This window comes from Pleurodeles waltl, chromosome 7 (assembly GCF_031143425.1).
Source record: "Pleurodeles waltl isolate 20211129_DDA chromosome 7, aPleWal1.hap1.20221129, whole genome shotgun sequence".
NCBI lineage: Eukaryota > Metazoa > Chordata > Amphibia > Caudata > Salamandridae > Pleurodeles > Pleurodeles waltl.
In genome coordinates this window covers 380,868,595-380,893,287 of record NC_090446.1, presented here as the reverse complement: position 1 = coordinate 380,893,287, position 24,693 = coordinate 380,868,595, and positions in this window count along the sequence as shown.

Genomic DNA, 24,693 nt, shown 5'->3' with positions numbered 1-24,693 from the left:
CTAAACACCCTAACAGGTAATGTCCCTATATCAGAGCACCTGGTCCATGTATTGAAGAAGCGCCACCTTATCAAGAAGCTCAGTAATAAACAGGCTTCCCTAATTTCTAAGAAGAAATAGTAAAGCAAGCGGGAGGCTTCATAGGTTCTCTGTTGGCCATAACTATACCCCTAATCACCAGCCTCCTAAGCAGGACCTAATGGAGAACTTGTTGCTACAGCAACAGCTGGAACAGACGGGTCCATCCACTGTTGACGCCTGGGATATACGGAAAAATTAGACCCAATGCCTGGATGCTGAGATTAAAAGCATTTTGGACTGTACTAAGTTAACACCTCACAACAAAGCAGATCTTTACTCAAACACTCTTCAAAACTTTTTAACATATTACAGGCAGCTGAGTGATGAAAGAAACAGGTTGACTCTATATGACCCTGACTCTGAGCAACCTCCAATACCCCCTTCAATGCTTCCAGAACCACCAATATCCTCAGACACCATAGTTGAAGAACGTTTAAAAAATGAGGTCAAATCTACATAGGAACCGTGCACATGTTGCTAAGTAAAATGTCAGCTTCTAAAGACCTGGCCTTGTCGAATGACAAAGGCAAATTCCTCTACAGTCCTCTACAAAGGTCAGCCAGTTGTAGGCTTCCACATGTACGACCTAGTCAAAGGTCTTACGTACCGCAAAGCACTGTCGTGCCAGAAAGCGCCTAGAGGTTGGAAAACGTTTCTGCAGACCTCAACATTCCTTCTACGATTGTCATTAATGCTGAACACAGGCGTCAGCTTGAAAGTTTGAAAGACCTTACTTATAGCCCTCCAAGGACTCTGACTCCATTTGTTTTTACTCCACACCCTAAGGTGCCAATATCACCTTTTTTTCTCCAGATATCTCCCTCAAGGAGCACTGCTGTACAATCTCTACAACCTAAAAAGACAATATTCAAAATGAACAAGTGGTTACCTATAATGTTTCTTATGACTTCTGTTGTGGTGTATATGTGTGTACATGTTTGTGTGTATAGTTATGCCATAGTTTACATTTGACGTTTTTTCTTCTTTTATTTCTTTAGTAAATTGTATCCTTGTGTTGCTTGTACTGCAAGAACCGCTGTGTAAATAAACCTTTTAATTTGTCAACATGTTTCTGTCATCTTTAAAAAAAGGTTTAAATGGAAGCGTGTGCATCAGAATAAAGATCTGGACTCTGTATTCAAAGTCTTTTTATTATTATTTTATTTTAGACAGCCATCACTACACATAAGAGTCGTCACACGATCTTACACTTTTGACAAACTGAGTAATCTGTTTTAACAACTCTTGATATAGACCTAGGGCCATATGTACGAACACTTTTTTCCATAGACACAGAATGGGTAAAAACCTTTGCTACATCTGGCCCCTAGAGTTTGCTTTCACATATTTCATAACAACGCAATCATTGTTATCTAGATTGTTCAAATATGGATTTTAAAATGGTCTAAACTACAAACTCTCGGACATTCTACTAATAAAATATATACAGTGCTCCCCCCATGAGTGGCGAGAGAATCCTGTACCTGTTTTTTGTTGTACTCCACCTTCAAAGCAGCTTTTTTTACATACTTGAATGCAGGTTGTGGTAATGAAGTTGTAGATGAAGGCAGGTCCACACAAGTGAAGTTATCTTCAGTATTTTATTTCCAGTTATCTTCTTAAGTAAAAAGGAACTCCAACCTCATCTTAGGCATCAGCATCCTCAACCGTCCAGCACGGAATGCTGTCACAGCTGAGGAAGAATCCATATGCCACAGGTGGAGACGGAACATACCAAACACTATGAATATACACTGCATAATGCTACAACCCCTAAGAATGTGAAATACAATCCAACACTAAAATACCACAAAACTATACTACTTACAATATTATTTGAAACTAGATACACTACAATACTACACCATCCCCCTCCCCACAAAACTATATCACAACAATTCTATTCAAATTCCAGACACACCCATCATCAAGCTTGACAGCCCCTTTAAACACTTTAACAACTTTGGGGGTTATTCTAACTTTGGAGGAGTGTTAATCCGTCCCAAAAGTGACGGTAAAGTGACGGATATACCACCAGCCGTATTACGAGTTCCATAGGATATAATGGACTCGTAATACGGCTGGTGGTAAATCCGTCACTTTTCCGTCACTTTTGGGACGGATTAACACCTCCTCCAAAGTTAGAATAACCCCCTTTATGTATTGGACTAAATTGTGAAATGTTAGACTTTCCGGCAATTTGATTCTGACTCTATCCCCAACATGTACAGTACACTCTTTCACCGGCTTGCGAACATCATATACTTCTTTCCTTCTTCGTTGGTGATATTTATCCTTCTCTATAGCATTTCTTTTGATAGAATCTTCATCTACAGTAAAAGAGAGATGTTTTTTGAGCCAAGGAGGATTGATCTTGGTATGTGGTACACGCTTCCTAAACAACACAAAAGGGGTCTGATCAGTGCTGGAATGTGGTGTGAACCTATATTCCTCAACTTTTCTCTCCACTAACTTTTCCCACTGAACTCCATTTACCTTAACACATTGTATAGTTTCTTTCAATGTTCTGTTGAACCGTTCTACCATACCATTCGTTTCTGGATGATATAGTGCACATTTTTTGTGCACAATACCCCTGGACAATAGAAAGTCGCACATATATTTTGAGGTGAATTGAACACCATTGTCAGACAAAATCATTCTAGGATTTCCCTCCCTACTGAAAACCTTGGAAAGAAAATCTACAACAACCTTTGAAGTTACTTCGGAGACAATCAACACTTCTGGCCAGCGAGAAAGCACATCCATAAGCACAATAACATATTTAGAACATGACCCTGAAAAAATGGGTCCCATAATGTCAATGGCAACTTCTTCCCAAACTTCTTTGGGAATTTCTTTGATTATCAATGGTTGAGTCCTCACTTTTAGCGCTTTGTCCGCTAAGCGACATTCAATACATTCTCTGACTCTCCTTTCCAAACAATGTCCATACCAGGCCACCAATACGATGCTCTCATTCTTTCTTTAGTTCTACTTATTCCCTGATGACTTGAATGTGAGAGATCAAGAAGATGTTCTCGCAGAGAAAATGGAGGGATGAGCTTGTTACCTCTCAACAACAAACCGTCATGTAACCACAACTCGTCCCACACCCTCCTGAAAGGAGAAATGGAAACATCTTGATCATTCCTCAAATTACCTGACTCTAACAAAGTTATCACTTTAGAGAGATCTTGATCCTTACCCAACTCATCATGCCACTCATGTTCTGAAACACATCCATCTGCAATAGCACAAACTTGTACTTCCTCATCCGTCCACCACGACGTACTGTTAGAATCATCAGACACATCACTAGATGTTAATCGAGACAAACAATCTGCCGTTTTGTTGTCACACCCAGGAACATATTTCACCGTAAATCGATAATCCTGAAGCCCTACCACCCACTTAAAGATGCGGGAGGATACGTTATCTAGACCCTTCTTTCCAAAGATCTCTTGCAGGGGTTTGTGATCAGAATGCACCTCAAAATCAATTCCCCAAAGAAACTGTCTAAATTTCTTAACTGCCCAATAAATTGCTAATGCCTCTTTCTCAATTGTAGAATAATTGAATTCTGCACCACGCAAAGTACGAGATGCAAAGGCAATAGTAATCTCGATTCCGTCCCTCAGTTGTTTCAACACACATTCTAAACCTTTATCAGAAGCATCTGTTATAAGATGACACGAAAGACCAGGTTGAAAACTCCCAAGAGATTGCGCAGAAGCAAGAGCTGTCTTAAGATCTTGGAATTCTAATTCACAATTCGCAGACCAGACAAACTCAATGCCTTTCTTAAGCAAAGATCTAATGGAGCTTGACCTTTTAGCAAAATTGGGAATATACCTGGCATAGAACTCCCCCATACCCAGAAATACCTGAACATCTTTCTTACATGTTGGTGTGGACAAATCTATAATAGTGCGTACTAATTCATTTTTGGGTTTAACTCATCACTTGAAATAACATGACCTAAATATGTTATTTCAGACTGAAGAAATTTACACTTTTCCTTCTTCAATGTAATACCCTTAGATCTGAAAATTAAAAGCACTTCTCTCAGCTTCTTAATATGTTCTTCATGTGTGTTTGTGAAAACAAGTACATCATCTTGGAAGAAGCAAACACCTTTCATTCCCCCTAAAATGTCTTGCATAAGTCTTTGAAACACAGCAGCCGCTGAACATAAACCAAATGGCATGCGGTTGAATTTAAAGACACCAAAGGGGGTGATAAACGAAGTTAGAAGTTTAGAGTCTTCAGTCAATTGTACTTGATGGTACGCCGAGGTTAAGTCGAGATGGAAAAGAACTTTGCATCTCCCAAAGTGCTTATCATTTCATTGATATTAGGCAATGGAAATCTATCCTCCACAACTTGTTTATTCAGGTAACGAAGGTCAACACATAGGGGGTCATTCTGACTCTCGCCGGCCGCGGTAACCGCAGGGCCGGCTGGAGCCGCCAGAATACTGCTGCGCGGTCAGAAGACCGCCGCGGTTATTCTGAGTTTCCCGCTGGGCGGGCGGGCGACCGCCAGAAGGCCGCCCGCCCACCCAGCGGGAAACCCCCTTCCACGAGGATGCCGGCTCCGAATGGAGCCGGCAGAGTGGAAAGGGTGCGACGGGACGGGTGCACTTGCACCCGTCGCGATTTTCAGTGTATGCATGGCAGACACTGAAAATCTTGGTGGGGCCCTGTTACGGGGGCCCCTGCAGTGCCCATGCCATTGGCATGGGCACTGCAGGGGCCCCCAGGGGCCCCACGACACCCGTTACCGCCATTCTGTTCCTGGTGGCCAAAACCGCCAGGAACAGGATGGCGGTAAGGGGGTCGGAATCCCCATGGCGGCGCAGCAAGCTGCGCCGCCGTAGAGGATTCCCCAGGGCAGCGGGGAACCGGCGGTACACCGCCGGTTTCCCGTTTCTGACCGCGGCTGTACCGCCGCGGTCAGAATGCCCAGGGATGCACCGCCAGCCTGTTGGCGGTGCATCCGCGGTCCCCGGCCCTGGCGGATTTTACCGCCAGGGTCGGAATGACCCCCATAGTCTAACGTCACCAGAACGTTTAGTTGCCACAACTATAGGGGCAATTCATTGCGCTTCTTCCACCTCTTGAATAATTCCACTGTCTTTGAGTCTTGAAAGTTCTAGTTTTACTTTTTCCTCACTTTTGAAGCCATGGGTTGGGCATCCTTTTTCAAAACTATACGATGTTTGTAGTCTTTAATGCAACCCACATTGGAATTAAATACATCTGGAAATTCATTCCATAATTGATGTTCAAAGTCAGAAATTTCTTGAACAAGAACTTGCGGCACAGCATTGGGATTCAAAATAATTCCCAATTCCTTTTGATGAGACCAACTCAGAATAGTATCTCCAACAACAGGCACATACATTTTTCCACTAATTTTATTTCCTTTAAAATTAATGCTTGCCATAAAGTATCCTCTCAATTCTATAGGTTTGCCACCATATGAATAAGGACATACATCTGGTAACAGTAGATCTACTTTACCTTAAAAAAAGTCTTAAAATCTTCGATTGACACAAGAGACAGTTTTGCACCGGAGTCCATCATCATTCTGATTGAAATGCCATTTATCATAACCAGATCTTTTGGGTACTCACAATGGACAGTAGAAATGCAGTTAACATCATTAACTATTTGTAAAATAAACGCTTGTTCTTCACTGTCATCAGTCACCTCGTTGATTTTTATATCGCTTTTGTTTGAAGATCTACAGCATTTAGCAAAATGACCCTTCTTGTTGCATTTGTTACACACAATATGAATAGCTGGACAGTCTTTAAAATTTGCTAAATGAGAAGGTGAACCACATCTAAAACAGGTTGTTTTAGTTTTGTTTTTAATGTTAGTAGAGTTCTTAGGTTTTGAATCAATCTTGTTTAACAAAGGAGAAGCTTTAGATCTTTTTTTTAAAGTTTCAATGCAGGATTCAGAATGTTCAATTTGTTTTGCAACGTTCAATACTTCATTCAGAGAAGGATCACTTTTGGACCATAGAGCTTCTCTAATTTTATCACTTTTGCACTCCAACATAAATTGGTCACGAATACTTTCTTCCAAGCTAGCTCCAAAATTGCAGAGTGCAGCCAGTTTACGGAGATTCGTTAAATAATCTTCTATCGATTCCTCATTCATTTGTTTACACTTCCCAAAATAGAATCTTTGTAGAAGAATTGATACTTTCGGCAAGAAATGCGTGTCAAGACGAAGAAGAGTTTCCTCAAAGTCGTTCAAAGGAGCATCTCCAACAGCTCCATCTAAATTAGACACAATAGGTAGGGTGTCTAATATTTCTTTTCCTTCAGCACCCAAACAATGTTGGAGAAGTGAAGTTTTCCTTTCTACAGACAAATTGCTTCCGCAAACCTTTAAATATGTTAGAAATACTTTTTTCCATTTTGGCCAAGCAATTGTCGGTTCACCAGGAGAAGATAGAAAAAAAGGAGGAGGTGAGATGTTCTGCATAGGATATGATGAACAGAGCCCAAAAAGTAGAAGTAAAGAAGTGAACAAAAGAAACTGAAATTAATTTACTGATTAGTGAAAGATAAGAGAAGAGGTTTAGACCAAAAACAAAATAAAAGAAAGAGCTAAAGTAGATAAGTAGAAAATAATATAGTGTTTACCTATTATGAACACAATAAAAAAAAACTGTACAGCAAAAATATATAGTTTTAATTTATATAATTAAAACTAGTGTCAATGATTAATTTTTTTGTTAAAGTAATTGACACACAAAAGCGCGTCTTAGCTAATAGCCCGAGAACAGGCCATTATTTGGAACAACTATGTTTTGACTTCTTTAGTTAGCGTGCGCATGAAGAAATACGCACACGTGCGTCGTAGCTAACAGCCTGAAAACAGGTTAATAGCAGGAACGCGCTACTTCTGACCCCAATAAAGCAGCGTGCGCCGACATTCACGGGCGCACGAAGAGAAGTGTTGTTCTCGTTGCCTGGATACCGCATACGTGGAAGGCAACGAGAATGGTGCGCGCGTCCGTGATTTTCTAAAATAAACACAGCACAGTAACCGTGTAAAAATCATCCAGCACTAATTTAAATGCCTGGATGGTTTCACAAATAATGGAAACCACGGAGAGAAAGCCAATTGTTCACACTGTTAGTAAATAAAGCTATGGAATATTTAAAACGATAAAAAGACAATAAATAACGAAAGAGTATGGAAACACATAAAAGACTAAAGATAAATAAGAATAAGAAGAACTAAGACAAAACATATAGAATATAAAAGTAGTTGTATGTTAAAACAGTACCTGAGACCAGAGAAAGCAAAGGAAAAGTGAAAACGACAATCCTAAAGCCAGAAGCAGGCTAGAGTTCCTTAGATATCATGGTTCCTTCGCCAGTATCGTCGCCAAAATGTGGTAATGAAGTTGTAGATGAAGGCAGGTCCACACAAGTGAAGTTATCTTCAGTATTTTATTTCCAGTTATCTTCTCAAGTAAAAAGGAACCCCAACCTCATCTTAGGCATCAGCATCCTCAACCGTCCAGCACGGAATGCTGTCACAGCTGAGGAAGAATCCATATGCCACAGGTGGAGACGGAACATACCAAACACTATAAATATACACTGCATAATGCTACAACCCCTAAGAATGTGAAATACAATCCAACACTAAAATACCACAAAACTATACTACTTACAATATTATTTGAAACTAGATACACTACAATACTACACAGGTCTTGTATAAATACTTTGCTAGGGGGAATGCAACTGCGCTGTCAAACACTGTAACCTTGTCTTTATGTAAAAATAGGGCTGCTCAGTGAGTTCCTTCCTTGTAGTGTGGATCTGTGTTAAAGGTGAGGGTGCATGGCTTTTCTGCCCTTCTTTCCCCAGGCCGAGCGTTGCTTGGAAAAACACCTAAAGAGTATTTCCTGCCATATTTATGGTGGCTTAAGAAATCCTGAATCTGAAAAGTGTACATTTTACAATATTTTATAGATAGGTAAACAAAATCTGCCGGACGTGGTTCGTCTGAATGACATTGTCAAATACAGAAAGTACAACCATGTTCACATTCACACCCAGGTGTTGTCTAAAACATATTTCAGCTTTTAGATTGTTGTTTTTGACTAAATTATAGTGGTCGCTGTCTTCCATGTCAGGAGTCAGATCGAAAGCAAATAGCACATAGCCCACCCAATATTCTTCTCTTGTAACAACGACTTCCGAGTCACACAGGTGCTTCCCAGTCGAAGCCTAGATATACCCTAATAAATTAGCATCTGCAAAGCTGGGTGTGTATGGTTTTGCAGGAATCACAAACCCCTCATGGAACAGCGCTGAATATTAGTGTTTGAAGTTGAATGGGCTTGAGGTATAGAGGCCGCAAAAAGCTGTGTTAACAACAATCCCCATGACAATAAATTTCAGTGGTTGTCCCAAAAATACTTTTTGCTGCTGGGATGCTGAATATCCTCAAAGCCACTCTTTTGACTGCGTACTTGGTGTTTAACAACTGCAAAGCTTTGGCTTCGGCTTCCGTGAAGCAGAGTGACATTTTGGGACACTTTCACTCTCTTCACAAACAAGCTAGCGGACAGTATGACCAGTTTATACTGTTCTGCATCCCTGTTGATGAGAAAGAGCCCTTGTTGCAGTTAAGTTTGATTTTAAGATCAATACCATTGATGAGTAGTTTTCCTTGAAAGAAAAGGTCTGAAAGTATATGCCCAATGAGGTAAAACTGTCTACCGCCAGTGACAAATGTCACTTTTTTTACAAAATCTTTACTGTTGCTGTCCAGCTCCTTGTCTTTAAAATGCGCAAAAGTATCCTTGTAGAAGAGCCCAGCTGAAAAGTGCATGTTACTGCTGAATCTTAGAATACTTTTAATGTAGACTCTGTAGGCATACTTGTTGTCACTTTGCATAATGAGTCGGTCGCCGCGGGCAATGTCCACCTGATTAAACATGGTTGTGATGGGGTAAGCGATCATCTGCACTTTGGCGGCAGCAGTTATGTTGGTACTATCCACTTTTGTGATTTTACAGACAAGACGCAGCAGCATATTGTTGAGATCCAGATACATATCCGTAGACCCTGACACAAAAAACTCTCTTGCACCAATGGCGTCAAAGGGGCTACGGCCAAACTTTCATGAACAAACTTCTTTTGATGCTGGTCTGAGTGGGCTTTAGTGAAAACAAGTCTAACTCTGATTTGGCACAATCTCTGGATGTGCAGTACACAAAGGCCATGGTTTCAGGGTACTGTGTTTTAAGCAATATTTACATTAGCTGCTTTTCTCTTGGTCTTCGAGGCTTTCTTCTAGCTTATGGATCTTCTTTTGTGAGCGCCTTCTTTTTCAATAGGTCACCAGCGGCCTGCTACGCCTCGAAGCCTTTTGCTTCTTCTTAATACTTGTGCTTGGTCCGTACACCACTCCCACTCCTTCTTGGGGTTGTTTGTTCATGTGACAGCAGAAGTCACAGATCCCACCACATCCTGAGCAATGTTCACGGGGCCACTTTAATGTGGGGTTTTGCAATTTCATAACCTCATCTTAAGAAAGGCACAGCTCTTCTAAACAAGCTATGGAAGAAACCTCCCAGCCCCGCCCAATACATACCAGGGGACCATTGAAAGAATGGTGGCCCTCCATACCCAGTCTGGCATCTAAAATGGTCCCTGCACAGAGCAGGGTTGTGGTATGTTTTCATGATCACTGTGATGATTTCTTAATATTCGCTGTCACGTTGCAGCCTTAAATGAAGCTTAACTATCACTTTCCTGTAAAGGACATCAGCTCGGACTGGTAGTTGAAGATCACGATTGACATAGTGTCAAAATGGTTTTTAGAAATTGCTACTTAGATGGGTTTGATATCCACAGTGTTATTTTCCCTCTTCACTTGCACCCATCTTAGCAATGGTGAATAACTATCCCCGACCCTCTGCAGCTCTACAATATTGCTATAGACAAAGAGTGTATAAACCCCCCCCCATTAGTATAAGGGTACGAGGGGTCCAGTTTTACAAGGCTTTTTATATGTTGTACTGTACCTAAAACCCTTCTTAATTTACCTGTACAGCTAAACTCTGTATTGCAACTTTGAGATTTAAGAAACACCTTCCTTCTAAAGTTATCTAATACCAGGTAAATATTGAAATACGTTTCGATTTTGGCTATGGATTTATTGATGGCCTCAACCACCGCTGTGATGCTGGGGTAAAAGCGGTAAGGAAAGCCAGCATGAATGATCTAGGGGTCCCGATCACCCTTTATAGTAAATTTTACCTCAACTTAGTAAATATATTCCATGTTCTCAGATATGGAATTTCTGTTAGGGCTACCTTGCAGTCCCTTTTCGGGCCACAGGTTTATTGAGTTTCATGGTATAATTAGAAATTTGATTGCCATTGGATGGCAAGGTGATATAAAATGATGCCGTCTCCATATTGTGGCCTTCAGAGCGCACCGTGCTCACATGTACTGCAGGGAGCTGACCAGCACCCAAATGTTAAATTTATCAGTCCACCGTTCCATTTGACAAATGCCTGTTTGTTAGCCCCAGTACAATTCAATTTCAGAATCATTTCCATCCTGTACACCCTGTTTAGATCGAGCAAGACCTTTTGTAACTCTTCGTTGTAAAAGGCTCCTGACACAGTTTCACTGTCGTAGTTCTTTAACCGGTAAATATATGCACCTTCTTTAAGCTCTACACTCTCCACTATAAATATTTCAAAGCTAAAAGTCTGCTGGTAGTCCTTCATAAAGACCCCTTTCAACTTTGACACCCTAACATGATCACCTTTTGAAAGAGGCCTCTTCAAGTCTTCAGCGAAAGACTCCCAGAGACCATTCTCCACACCTCTAAGGAATTATCAGGTATTTCTTCTACAGTAGACATTTTGATGTTCTGTGATAATTGGCGTTATCAAAATCTATAAATAGCAGTAGAATGTCCACATCGCGGCATTTGTTGTAGGCCATGAAATATCTCCACATCTTAGATTTTAAAGTTCTGTTAAAACGCTCTAACATCGCAGCTTTTACGTCCATGTGCATGACAAAATGCGGAACTGCGTGCTGTTTTGATAAATTCTGAAATTACTTGTTTAAAAATTATTTTCAAGCATCTGTTTGCAGTTTCTGATGGGCTTACCCTTTCCTGAAGATGACTTCAAAGGCCGTGATGACACTAGTACCAGTTTTATGGTTTAGCTCTTTCGTGAAGGCGTACTTGGTCAATACATCTATTACCATTATTATATATTGAGCACCGTTATTATGCTTGGCTGGATCTTGAAGACTGATTATGTACACCTGCCATTGGTAATCCAGCTGTACATTAGTGATGGCCAGTGTCCTCTTAAAACACTTCCTGACTGGTTTATGGAGTGAATATGTCTCTTCCCTAGATAATCAGGTCTTCATCTGTGCTCTGATAAAAGGCTTTTTATTAACTAGAGCCCTTCTAAACAGTGCTTCAGCACTTCAAAAGCTTCCAACCCTTCTTGTACCATAATAAATCTTCCTTAATCCACCAACAGACATGTTTGTCAGCCCCGGCATCCAATGAACTGAAAGTAAAAGTAAAGAATGTTAGCTACACATAAACATGGCATACTTTACAGTTTCATGGCACACACTTTGTCAGTGTTGTTGTTGAGGACTTTCACTATGTGTACAGAGTATGACATACTCTACAGATATTACTACAGGGCCCGCAGATAATTTGTTGCAGTGTCACAAGTTTTGAAATTTTTACAGCTATAAAGTCAATGGCTCTAAACAGGACTTTAGGCTCACCAGGATAGTCTTAACCCCCAGACATGCTATATTTGTCTATTGTAGGCAGAAATGCATTGACACACTAATTGTCTAGGTGTGTATGACAGTCACACTGCAGGGCCACAGGCAGATCACCAAGCTTCAGGTAGCGGAGAGTTGCAGGTTGTATTTCAGCTATTCTTTCTTTAGGTAACATATATATCAATCTGGCAATACAAATGTATACCAGACATAACTCAGAATCGGCTTGCGCATGACATTCTGATGCTTGTCCTAAAAGTGAGTAAGTATGCAGTGTTAAATAATACATAAATTACACGCTACCGTTAGGGCTCATCATTTTGAAAACATTTGTTTGTGGGGGTAAAGAGCTGACTGGTTCTCTATTTTTTAAATAAATATCACATGTACGCCCTTCTATAGCCCTTTCTGCCATCTTTCGAAAAAATATGTACACAAGCCTTGCATATTGTTTAGTTTTGAGCTCGGCTCACACGCTCTCCGGATTCTGTGAGTGTGGTCGACAAGTTTTTAATTATATCATGGTAGACATTTTTCTTTACCTCTGACAAACCATTTGCCAACCTTAACAGTTTATACACTTTGTGTGGGTCTAGCAAGCTACATATATGACAAATTATTCTTGACGTGTATGAGGCGTATAGTTTTGTGAGCCTCTTGCTGCAGATCATTAGTTTTATGGCCTTAAAAGAGAATATATAAATTCATGTTTGAGCCAAGCGTTCAAAACAAATGGAGCAAAACCTTTAACAGGCCATTTGTCATCTCAGGGTACACCTGGGGCTTCCTCTTCAAAATCCGTAATGTTATATGTACAAACACATTTCTTACAAGGCTTTTTGTTTTGGATTGTGGAACGTTCAGTCTGTTTTTAACAACATAAGCAGGCATTAAACACTGGCATCATCCCCTCTAAGACAGCACTTTTTGCTGATGCTTTCTATGGTTCAAAAAAGAAAGAAAGACAAACTATTAGTTAAAAATAAAAATATAGCCTACATTCACTGTAAATGTCTATAATGATCGTTGCTAACCTCATCAGTTTTGCCAGACTCGGCAATGACTCTGAAATCTTGAAACTCACTGAGGTCCATCGAGGCATAACCGGCGTCGAAGTTTGCGCACGGCTAATGCACAACGAAAGCCTCTGGAGCCGGTTCCTCCAGAAAACCCAAATTTTCATAGAACGGTGAGTTAGGAGGTGTTATAGATTCTTCCCCATCTTCTATTTCGATTAAATTGCTTTCAGCCCTTGTTTCAGTACTCAAGGCTTTGATGCCGCTGCTGGAGCCCTTAATAAGGATATCAATTGTGGCAAATCCTTGAGGCTGAATGATTCAAGCCAGCAGCGGAGCTCCTCATCAGAACCACTGACATTGTGACACCCTCTTTAAGACCACTCTGCTGCATGTGCTGCTTTATCATCGCTGGTGTCAGGCTACAATAATATCAATCAATAGTGTTCAAAGCAGCATCAGAGGACATCTTTTGGATGAGGTGGCTGTATCTCTTCATAACAACCAAAGAATCTCTTTCTGGGAGGGTTCCTGCGCCTTCCCCCACAGCTACCTGTGTGAATGACTTATCCTGTTCGAATTGCTGAGTCATCCCCAGTGCATTAGAGAAGAACTTTTGAAGGATGTTGTTGGCTTTACTCTTGTCCTTCTCAAAAAGCTTCTTAAACCTGTTTTTATTTTTCCTAGAGAGGCTTGGTTGCCCTTTATAGTTTTCCATCACTTGCTGATTCGTAGCAGGGTCATTTACTTGATGCTCTGTGAACTGGTCTTTCCCTTCTTTATATTGAAGTATTTCAGCTTAGTTAGGATTAATTCCCAATGATTTAGTAGGGATAGTCATTAACATTGCCTCCTTCACGCACAAAGAGCTGTTTGCACTCTCCTCTACAAGTGAGGTATTTGATTAGTTTGTAACCTTGTGTTGTTTTGTTTGAAAAATGCCACTACACAAGCTACAATTGTTACCTTCTCCCTTTGTATTCGGTGCATCAGTTGTAGGCTCAGCAGTTATGTGACCCCTAATATCCCTTTCGATATCCAACCAAGCTGATATCATTTTATGTAATATATTGGTAATGTCCTCAGTATATTAATATTATAATCAGAAGCAGCTTTTTCTTTGTGACACTCCCTTATTAACTCCAGAGCCTCAAGCATTGCACCTGGCAATTTACCATCTAATTCTTGAAATCAAGTTGCTATTTTCAGAAGAAGAAATCGATTTAAACATTGATTTCGAGAGATTGCGTGTTCAAGGCCTCAGTGACCATTGTTACATTGAGCTGGTTGTTTCCAGTGCTCAGCACCAGCACTTAATTGTCACCACTGGCACTTATGACAGCCTGCCACATTGTGGCACTGTTTATCTAATGAACGATGAGTACAACAGCTCTTTATTAATTCAATATGCATTAAAAATGACTAAAACCTGCCACCCAACCATTCTTATAGCTTTGGGGGCCTGGACTAGTCTGAACTGTCACACCTGTACGATTGTGAGGATTAGTAGTTGTGTTGGTACTGATATTGGCAGCACTGATGGGGCGATGGCTGGTACAAGGACTCCTGTCGACGGTCCTGGCACTTATTTTGTTACAAATTAAGCACTACAGTGCTCAAAGTAAATAATGCAGTCATTGAGGTTACACCAGTTTTCAGAGTGCCTGCTGTGCTTGTTCTCCAGTTGGTTTTTCATGGTTGATTATCCATGCATACCAATGCTTTTCTGCTCATTTCATTTGTTGACTGACAACACACTTAAGGTGCCTTAATACGTTGGAACAGCAAATTGACTTATGTCTTCTTATACATCTTGTGTTGCCTGGTTAGCTACTGTCAACTTGTCAGACCTCAGACTTTTCCAGTTGTTAATGATTAGGATATATATGTATATTAAACTGGATGACAATAAAACTGATGAGATTAGGGGAGGATGTGCAAATGATGTTTTATGCACTTTAACTTAAACCATGAGATTTTTGAACGTGTGAGGTTTGTTTGCTTACTGCTCTTGCTTGGCCAAAGATTTACAAACAAAATTGTCCACACTTCAGTTAGGGCCAGATGTAGCAAAATGACATTTTGCGAATTGCAAATTGCGAGTACTAGCGACTCGCAATTTGCAAGTCGCAAAATGTCATGCCGAAAGGTGTCTCAGACACCTTCTGCGAGTCGGTATGGGGTCGCAAAGACCCACCTCATTAATATTAATGAGGTGGGTCGCAAATTGCGGCCCCATACCGACTATGGGCACTCGCTAACATGGAGGCCTGCTGTAGTCAGCAGGCCTCCATGTTAGCGACCTGCTTTTAAATAAAGCAGTTTTTTTTTTTTTTAAATGTAGCCCGTTTTCCCTAAGGGAAAACGAGCTGCATTTAAAAAAATCCGAAACCTTTTGTTTCGGTTTTTTCAGGGCAGGGAGTGGTACCTTGGACCACTCCCTGCCCTGAAAAAATGTTTTGGGGTCCATTCACAAAGGGGAAGGGGTCCCATGGGGACCCCTTCCCGTTTGCGAATGGGTTACCATCCACTTCAAGTGGATGGTAACTGCGACTCCATTTGCGACCGCATAAGCGGTCACAAATGGAATTACATACCATTGCGAATCGCAAATAGGAAGGGAACACCCCTTCCTATTTGTAATTCGGAAATGCATTTTGCGAGTCGGATCCGACTCGCAAAATGCATTTCAACATAGCAAAGTGGCTTTTGCGAGTCGCAAACGGCATTTTTCGCCGTTTGCGACTCGCAAAACCCTTGCTACATCTGGCCCTTAATTATCTCACAGGCTGCCAATGTTATATCCACCTTCATTCAAAGGGTATGCAGGAGTCTATCCTGGGGTGATTACAGTGTCTCTGATATATTATTTAAAGTCATCTCCATAAATCCTTTTTGCTCATGATGATTGATGAAGATCCTATGGTGCATATAATAAGTTGGTACTATTTGAATAATTGATACCCCAATAGAGTGAGATCTGCACATGTTGCAAGGCTATGAAGTAGATATACCTGGATTCCCCTATGATATTGCTTTCTTTGATGTGAGGATGACCTTGTTTGCTCATTTGCTCTTGTTGGTATGTTCACTGTACTTTGCCATTCTTTTTTGAGTGACGCCTCTCACCTCATGTCTCTTGTTGAAGTTGAGCCGGGTTTTAAGATACTTGTTCTCTGGATTGTCTCATCTTTGACAGTTAGAAACAGTCTTGTTTATGCCTCCCTTCTTTTCCTTGCACTTTTCTGGGATAGTATTGTTGGAGTCTTCTCTTCTTCTTGGGCCCATGGTATGTAAAAAATGGCAAACAGTAATACAGTGAAGCATCTCAGCCACTAACCATAAGCCGCACCTAGGCTTCCAGCCAACCCACTCTGACCCTGCAGACCCTCTCCCCCAAAGCCCATGTGCTCCAAAACTAGACACTTCCCTGCAGCAGCCAGCTGCTGCCCACACTACCCCAGACCTCCCATACCACCATTCCAGCACAAGCCCAAACACACTGGATACCCCCACATGGGCAGAGAGTTACACCACAAAATGAACCAGTGGTGGGGATGGTGGGGGAGGCAACTGCCACCACCAGGGAGAAGCACTGGGTACCTTTCACCACTGAGAGCGGGGCAAGGAAGAGTAGCCGCAGGAGTCTGGTGGCCACAGCACGAGCGCTCAAATCACCTTCGCAAGTTCTGAAGCTTGCTTCCATAGCCACATATTCCAAGGGCTCCAACAGACCGGACCCAGCTCCACCTTGGGCCCGCAACACCAAGCTGGAGGCAAACTGAGCAGAGTTCTGTGGGACAGGGCTCCTGGGAAAAATGAGTCCCTTGCCTGTCCCATGCCTCCCGCTCTCTCTGCAAATCCCCTACCCCTGCCACTTCTAACTCCTTCCACTCCATAGAGGCATGAGGCATTGGTCCACATTTGATAAACTCTTGCCTCAGATTGCCATTCTTTTAGAGATGCTAGTGTGCTATCTGAAGGCAGTGGACTTGTTCAGCTGAGGAACTCGACTACAGTACACTTCATGTGTGAATCCACTTTCTTCTGCACATTATCACCTATCTTTGAATCATTTTCACTCTCCCAGCATATGAAGTGCTTCTCACCGGCTTTCATGGGGATTTAAGTCCCAGCAGGTCCAATCAGCCTATCATCATCAGATTGAGAAAATGAGTACCTCTGAATTTGGTAAAAAATAAACAACTGTTATTCAGTTTCTAGATGCTACTAGGAGTGAATGTGCTCTTTACAAACTCACATTATGTCACCTGAGACCAGGCGTGTAATGCCCATTGGGCTAAAGGCGCTTCACCCCCCCATTTTGTGCATTAGCCAGGGCTGCAGCTTTGTGTGTGATTGTCTCAGACAGGGCCCTGTTTGGGAAGCTAGCATCGGAGAAAATATTTTCATTTGTTTTATAAGACACACGTTCAGCTTTCCCTCCTGCTGGAAAGTGCTTTCAAAGGAGTGTGGGGTGGAGGTCACCAGTAATGTTTTGTCAGGGCTAGTAAGAGCTAAATAAATAGAATTACAAGTACAGTAAAATGTCAATTCACAGACCCCCACAGTGGGTGCTTTCACTGTGCATGACAATGTGCTTTAGCATTCCTCACTGAGACAATGCTTCCCCTTTAACACTGTAATGATAGAGGCAGCATTTGCACTTGAAAGGTGACCTCTACCCTTTTCTCAACCTGACTCTTAACCTGATCCTTCCAGGCAAAGAAGGTACAAGTGACAAATTATATTGTGTGAAGGGCTACTGGAGTTGTGCGATTGTGCAGTTGCAGCATTTTCCGCATAACCATATATTTACCGCATTTGCCACATAATCTATTGTCTGCTGCAGAATCTTCTTATTTAAACAACAAAAAAATATTTCTAGCTCAAACTGTTCTAAAGTTCCTAAATACGCAGCAACATGTGTTACTGGGCAGTGAAAGAACCTTTGCAAAGCTTAACTGGTTTCCTATCTGTTGCTTATTGCTTTATGTGGGTTATATGCTTGTACTAATAAGGTACAAATAATGCCCAGATAGTGTTAATAAGTGTAAAAATGACAAGATAATGAAGTCATAGTATCACAAAACGTGCCACATTACCCCTCAAAATTTGCCTTTTTGTGACGCATAATTTGCTCAACCCTCCTGCTTAACTTGGCCCTTTCCTGATGCATATTTCCAATGGCCCTGACTGTATGTAATTACATTTATATAGCACTTACTACCGTTGACAAGGTGTAGCAACAGCTATATACAGGAAAAAAGAACATAACTTTTTTCCTTTTTCAAAATAGTACTGCAGTGATTTAGTGTTCATCAGGCACACCAGAACATTTTTTATCAACAGCATTTTGCATTCTGGGGCACTTTTGTTTTCGATTCTCAAAAATCCGAGTACTGGCTAAAAAGTCAGAGCATGCAAAGTGACACTGGAAAATATAAGTCTGGACAGCAGATACTTTGTTTCGGTGTTTGATAGTAGGCACAAGCATTTATTGGTGGGGTCAGGGACTTTTATCAGATTGTCTTGTGGGCAGTCTCTGAGTAAAAAGGCCCTGGATGCCTTGCCTACCCCAAAAGGAAGACTAGCCATGGTCCAAGCATTGATGTTGCCTGAGAGTTTGTTGGCCAGCACTGGCACCTGGGTATTGGTTTGACAATAACGTCATGTCACACAGTTACATTAATAGGCAGTTAATCTAACACTGCGTACAAAGGCAGCAGAGGAGAGCAGCCCATCACTGTGCCCCTCTACATCATGATTTCTATCTAGCTCTTCTTTGGTACTGCAGGACATGTGCACCACAGTAGGGACACAATGGTTTGCAATGATCGACTGCGAGTCATCAAGGGCTGCTCAGTGCTGACCTCTCACAGTCCATCTCACAGAATGCTGTGTGCCTCTTGGCCTGGTTATTTGTTAGCTGAACATGTAATAAACTGACAAGCGCATTTCCCTGGCACTGTACAAGGACAGCACCTTGCATTGCACCCACCAAAACTTTCTGCTGCAGCAGCTGGTGCCCACCGACCCTGCATTTTACTACCCTATGCCAACTTCAATCTGGCAACTGTACTTCTATGCGTTAATGCACCTTCTGCTGAGACACTGTTGGCTGCACTTCTAGAGATGTGCAGAAATACCTAAAACACATAAGTGAGTTCCTACACAGATAAAATTAGTTTTTGTCCAGATAAGCTATCTACGCCAAATGTATGTTTTTTTTTTCAAACATTCTGGGGATTGTAAAGGTGCCCAGAGTTTGTGGGTTCCCCTGGAGGAGACAAAGAAATTATCAAACATACAGCTCAATTTTTTTTTTTTTAAATGGGAAAAAAGTGCTGCAGAAGAAAGCATCTGCTTTTTCCCTGCAAAAGGCATCAGCAAAGGGTTTGCAGTGCTAAAATCACCATCTTCCCAGCTTTAAGGAACAGGCAGACTTAAATCAGAAAACCAAATTTATCGACACAGTTTTAGCAATTTACTGAGACCTTTCCTATTTCTACAATTTTTTGTGTGCTTTCAGCCTCCTTCCAGTTAGTGACAGAAATGGTTGTGAAACCAATGGTGGATCTGGGACAGATAAACATTTCTGAAAAGTAGACACAATTCTGAATTCAGCAAGGTGTCATTTGTGTAGATCCTTCAAGTTGAAATAAAAAAATATTGAAATTGAGCTAAGTTCCGTAACTTTTTCCTGCTATTATAGATTTTTAAAAGCAATTTGCCCTAACATCTACTGTACACTTCTGGTTGCAGGGATATATAGGCTTTGTAGGTTCATCAAGAACCAAGGTACCTGGAGCCAATAAATGAGCTGCACTTTGCAAAGTTTTCATTGTACACCGGGTATACAGCAATTCATTTGGTAAAATATAAAGCGTGAAAAATAGGTATCAACTAATCCTAGGTATTTCCAAAATAGGCAAAAGATAAGGAGTTTAGAAGCAGTGGGTATTTGTACATATCTGAATTTGGGGGTCCCCATACTAGCATGTCAATTACATGGCATTTCTCAAAATGTCTTCTTTCTTAAACACTGTCTTACATTTGGAAGGCGAAACTGTAGAGAAAGACAATAGGCAATAACACTTGTTCTTCTATTCTGTGTTCCCCTGAATCTCTCAATAAAAATGGTACCTCTTTTTTGTGGACAGGCCTAGTGCCTACAACAGGAAATGCCCCAAAACACAACATGGTTAGATAAAGTTTTTTCATTGAAAATTGATGTTTTTTGCAAAGTGCCTAGCTGTTTTGGCCTCTAGCTCAGCCGGCACCAAGGGAAACCTAGCAAACCTGTACATTTTTAGAAAGGAGACACCTGGGTAATCGAGGATGCGTTAACTTGTGGGGCTCTCACTGGGTTCTGCCATCCAGAATCCTTTGCAAACTTCAAAAAAGAGCTAACAAAATACTTTTTCTTCACATTCCGGTTCTGCAAAGTTCTGGAATCTGAGGGGAGCCACAAACTTCCTTCCACCCAGCATTCCCCTAAGTCTCCAGATAAAAAATGTACCTCACTAGTGTGGGTAGGCCTAGTGCCAGAAATAGGAAATGCAGCGAAACACAATGCGGCCACATCACATTTTTCCAATGAAAACGGATGTGTTTTTTTGCAAAGTGCCTAACTGTGGATTTTGGCCTCTATCTCAGCCAGCACCTAGGGAAACCAAGCAAACCTGTACATTTTTGGAAAGTAGACACAAAGGAGAATCCAGGATGGGATGACTTGTGGGGTTCCCACTGGATTCTGTTACCCAGCATTGGGCTAAAAAACAACTTTTCCTCACATTTCGGAGCTGCACATGTCTGGAATCTGAGGGGAGCCACAAGCTTTCTTCAACTCAGCATTCCCCCAAGTCTCCTGATCAAAATGGTACCTCACTTGTGACAGGAAATGCCCAAAACATACTGTGGCGAAAATGATAACTGAGGTGAGTGCACTAATTAGTCCTGGGATCTGGAACCATTTAGGGAAATCTCCCAAGCCAAGACATTATTAAAAAATAGACACCTAGGGGAGTCCACGGAGGTTTGGCTTGTGTGAATTCCCCAAAGTTTTTTTTTACCCAGAATACCCTGCAAAGGTGAAACATTGAAAAAAAACAGTATTTTCCTTGCATTTACATGAAGTAAACTACAGGAAATATGTTTTTAAGCAAAGTTTGTGATTTTGAGGGGATTCTGGGCGAAGGAAAACTGGTGAGAGAGATGCAAGTCCTGCACCCTTGGACTCTCCTGGTACTAGTGTGTTAAAGTTAATCCACCACTCACCGTGGTTGGTTTTAGCACCTCCAGAAATTATGGCTTCAAAGCATGAATACTTATTAAAGTATCTGAATGTTGAAACCAAGCCTTCTTATGGTGAGACATGAAGCCACTTCAAGTCACCAACCTCTTTATGGTCCATTTACACGCCATTCACTCACACACTTTCATACCGCCAGCCACAGGCACAATCTAACCAATCACTGCACTCACATCAGCTTACCACTGCCAGGCAAGGGCACATCACATTCATACACCATTGGATGGAATAAGTTTGACTTCAATTTGCCACCTGTCAAGTAACCTCCTCCTTCTTCCTGTACATTACCGTAGGCAGGCGTAAGGAATCTTTACTAATGACTCCCATGACAACCACCTGGGGCTCAGGAAGACATGCTTTTTTATGCACTCCCTCTGCCAAATCCACCTCCTTCCAGTTTGTGGATGCAAGTTAGGAGTGTCTGAGTATTCCTTGGGAGGCCTATTCCTTGAAATGAGCAAGCATATCTATCTTTGAAACTGAGGCAGACATGCTGGGGAATGTTTGTGAAGTTCCCCAAAGGGAAGGTCATAAACTATGAAGAAGGGTAGTGTTTGACACATAGGGTAGTCTGTGAGAATGTAGCATATGTACCAGTCACCATTATGTGCAGTGCTGTGACTGTAATGCACTTATCATATAGCAATTTGAATATCTACTAAGTTCTGATGGGGGATGAACATGGCAAGCAGGTCAAACACTGCCCATACATGTTATTGTCCTTCAGTGCCAGGGTGGCACCAATGGGTTTGAATCCATAGGTGTAGATGATGTGCATCTGTATTACCTTTACTTTCTGGCTCCTACCTGTGCAATATCCGTGTGAAAGCACACCTGCTATAAGCTTATCTTACCAGTTCATGTCTCCATCCTCATCAGAGTCCTGACTACTCCTGCATAGTTGCCAAGTGAACCTTAATAGTGCATTGAAGCTCAAGAACACGTCTTTCATGCACCATCTGAACACTTACAGTGCTAAATCCAACTTCTTCCAGTTTGTGGATGCAAGTTGGGGGTGTCCGAGTATGCCTTTGGAGGCACATTCGTCAAACTGAGCAAGCATATCTACTGTTGAAACTAAGGCAGACATGATGGTGAATACATCCTAAGGTCTCTAAAGTAAAAAGTCATACAAATATTGTGTGGGACTCATTCACCAACACTTCTACTTTTGCTTTGAAAGTGAAGCTACAAATTGAGTTTGCACACTTTCAAACAAATAGAAATGTTGGTGAATATGTCCCACAGGAGTTTTGTTTGACTTATTACACTTATTCTGGTTCTTGTTGGCAATCATGGAGGTTCTTGTGTTGCACACATAACTTGCCTAACAAGTACTTCAAAATTCAGTCATGCCTTTAACATTTTGCCACACAGGGTACTCTGTGACAATGTGGCATATATTCTGTCCACTAGTATGTGCAGTGTGGGGACTATAATGCACATTAATCGAACAGAACCTACCACGTTCTGACAGTCGATATAGGTGTCAAGCAGGCCTCAAGGAACTCCAGGATTTCCTGAAGAAGATGAAGGAAAATTCTGTGGCTGCTTGCCTAACGAAGCAGTGGCCCATTGCTGTTCGGTATCCATGCACAGCCACTGAAAGGTTTACCCAACGGCAGCTCCACCTCAGTCGATTTCCCAGAACTTTGCTTTAATATGATACAATGTAAAGCAAGTAGGGACACAGACGCCTGGCTGAGATGGGCACTAAGGCCCTAAAATATCTTCAACTCCGCCTACGAAGTTGGAGTCCACTGGTGTGCCCTAGAATGGGGCCCTAGAGTGCCTCCATGCTCCCTTAGAAATTGTTTTGCATACAAATTTGTTTGCTGCACAATTTGCTGAAGCAAGTCAACATTGTAGGAGGCTGGCCTGGTGTGTGGTGGGTACCTATGGCACTTACACCTTAAACCAGGTACAGGTATCCCTTATTAGGGCAGTGTGGTCAGTGTCTAGAAGCCAGGCTCTCTAGAGGAAGCTGTGGATGAGCAGCCAAGGCTTATCTAGGAGACATGCAATACCACTGTAGTTATACACAGGACTTACACACATGAAAGAAAACACTAATTAAAACCCTGGTGGTAACTTCTGCTGACCGCCATGGTGACGGCTGCCAACATACCATGACCACGGCGGTATTCCACTGCGGGTATTATGACCCACACTGAGAAATCTGCCACAATAACGACACCCACACAAGTCCACCACACCAAAGGTCAGTGATAAACTGGTGATAGCACACCGTAACGCCAAGAGGAATAAGCCCACAGTATCACAACCCATGAATCACCTCGGCGGTCTTTCAACCACGGTAAACCATTGGTGGTACACACCGCCGCACTCAAAATACACACACACTTACAAAACACAACCACATTGGATAATTTAAAATACACACATACACACACCATACTCACCACTATGAAACACACACCCACATTACCCACAACCCTTTCAACGAACAAATGAGAACAAGCAGAGAGAGAAAAACAAAGACCACACCATCACCCAGAGGCACAGAACACCATCACACATACACCATCCACGCACATCACATAATACATCACAAGACAGCACCCCACACATCACCTCACACAACACCCACACCACATCATGGCACCTCAAAGACACCCCAGGTTTTCTGAGGATTAGCTAAGGGTCATGATGGAGGAAATCATCCAGGTAGAGCCACAGCTATTTGGGTCACAGGTGTAGCAGACATCCATTGAAAGGAAGATGGAGCTATGGCAGAGAATCGTCGACAGGGTCAACGCTGTGGGACAGCATCCAAGGACCAGGGATGACATCAGGAAGAGATGGAATGACCTACGGGGGAGGGTGTGTTCCGTGGTATCTAGATACCAGATTGTTGTACAGAGGGCTGGCCGTGGACCCCCACCTCCTCCCCCACAACTAACAACATGGGAGGAGCAAGTCTTGGCGATTATTCATCCTGAGGGCCTCGCAGGAGTAGCAGGAGGACTGGACTCTGGTAAGGCAAATCTTTACTACTAAATCCCACCCCACCCTACCTGCATGCCATCACAAACTCCTACCCCTACCCTCACACCCATCACTCGAACACCTCACATATACCCCACTATTACAACCCACCCATCCCAATACCAAGCCCTGCATGCAACAACAATGCATGGGCACCCATCACAGACCTGCATGGACACCCATCACCACAGCATGCACACTAGATAGACTCATCCAGCCCACCTAATGAGCAATCACACAAGGCCAAGATGACAGTGCAAGCACATTTATTCAGGGAAACACACCCATAGCAGAAGATCACACACACAGATTCAATAACAATGCATTTGCATCCCAACAGGACCCCTACCCAACGTCACCGGACAGGAGGTGCCAGCCATATCCAGTCCCCCCACAGAAGTGGCCCACAGTGATGACAGCAGCTCTGCACACCTGAATCA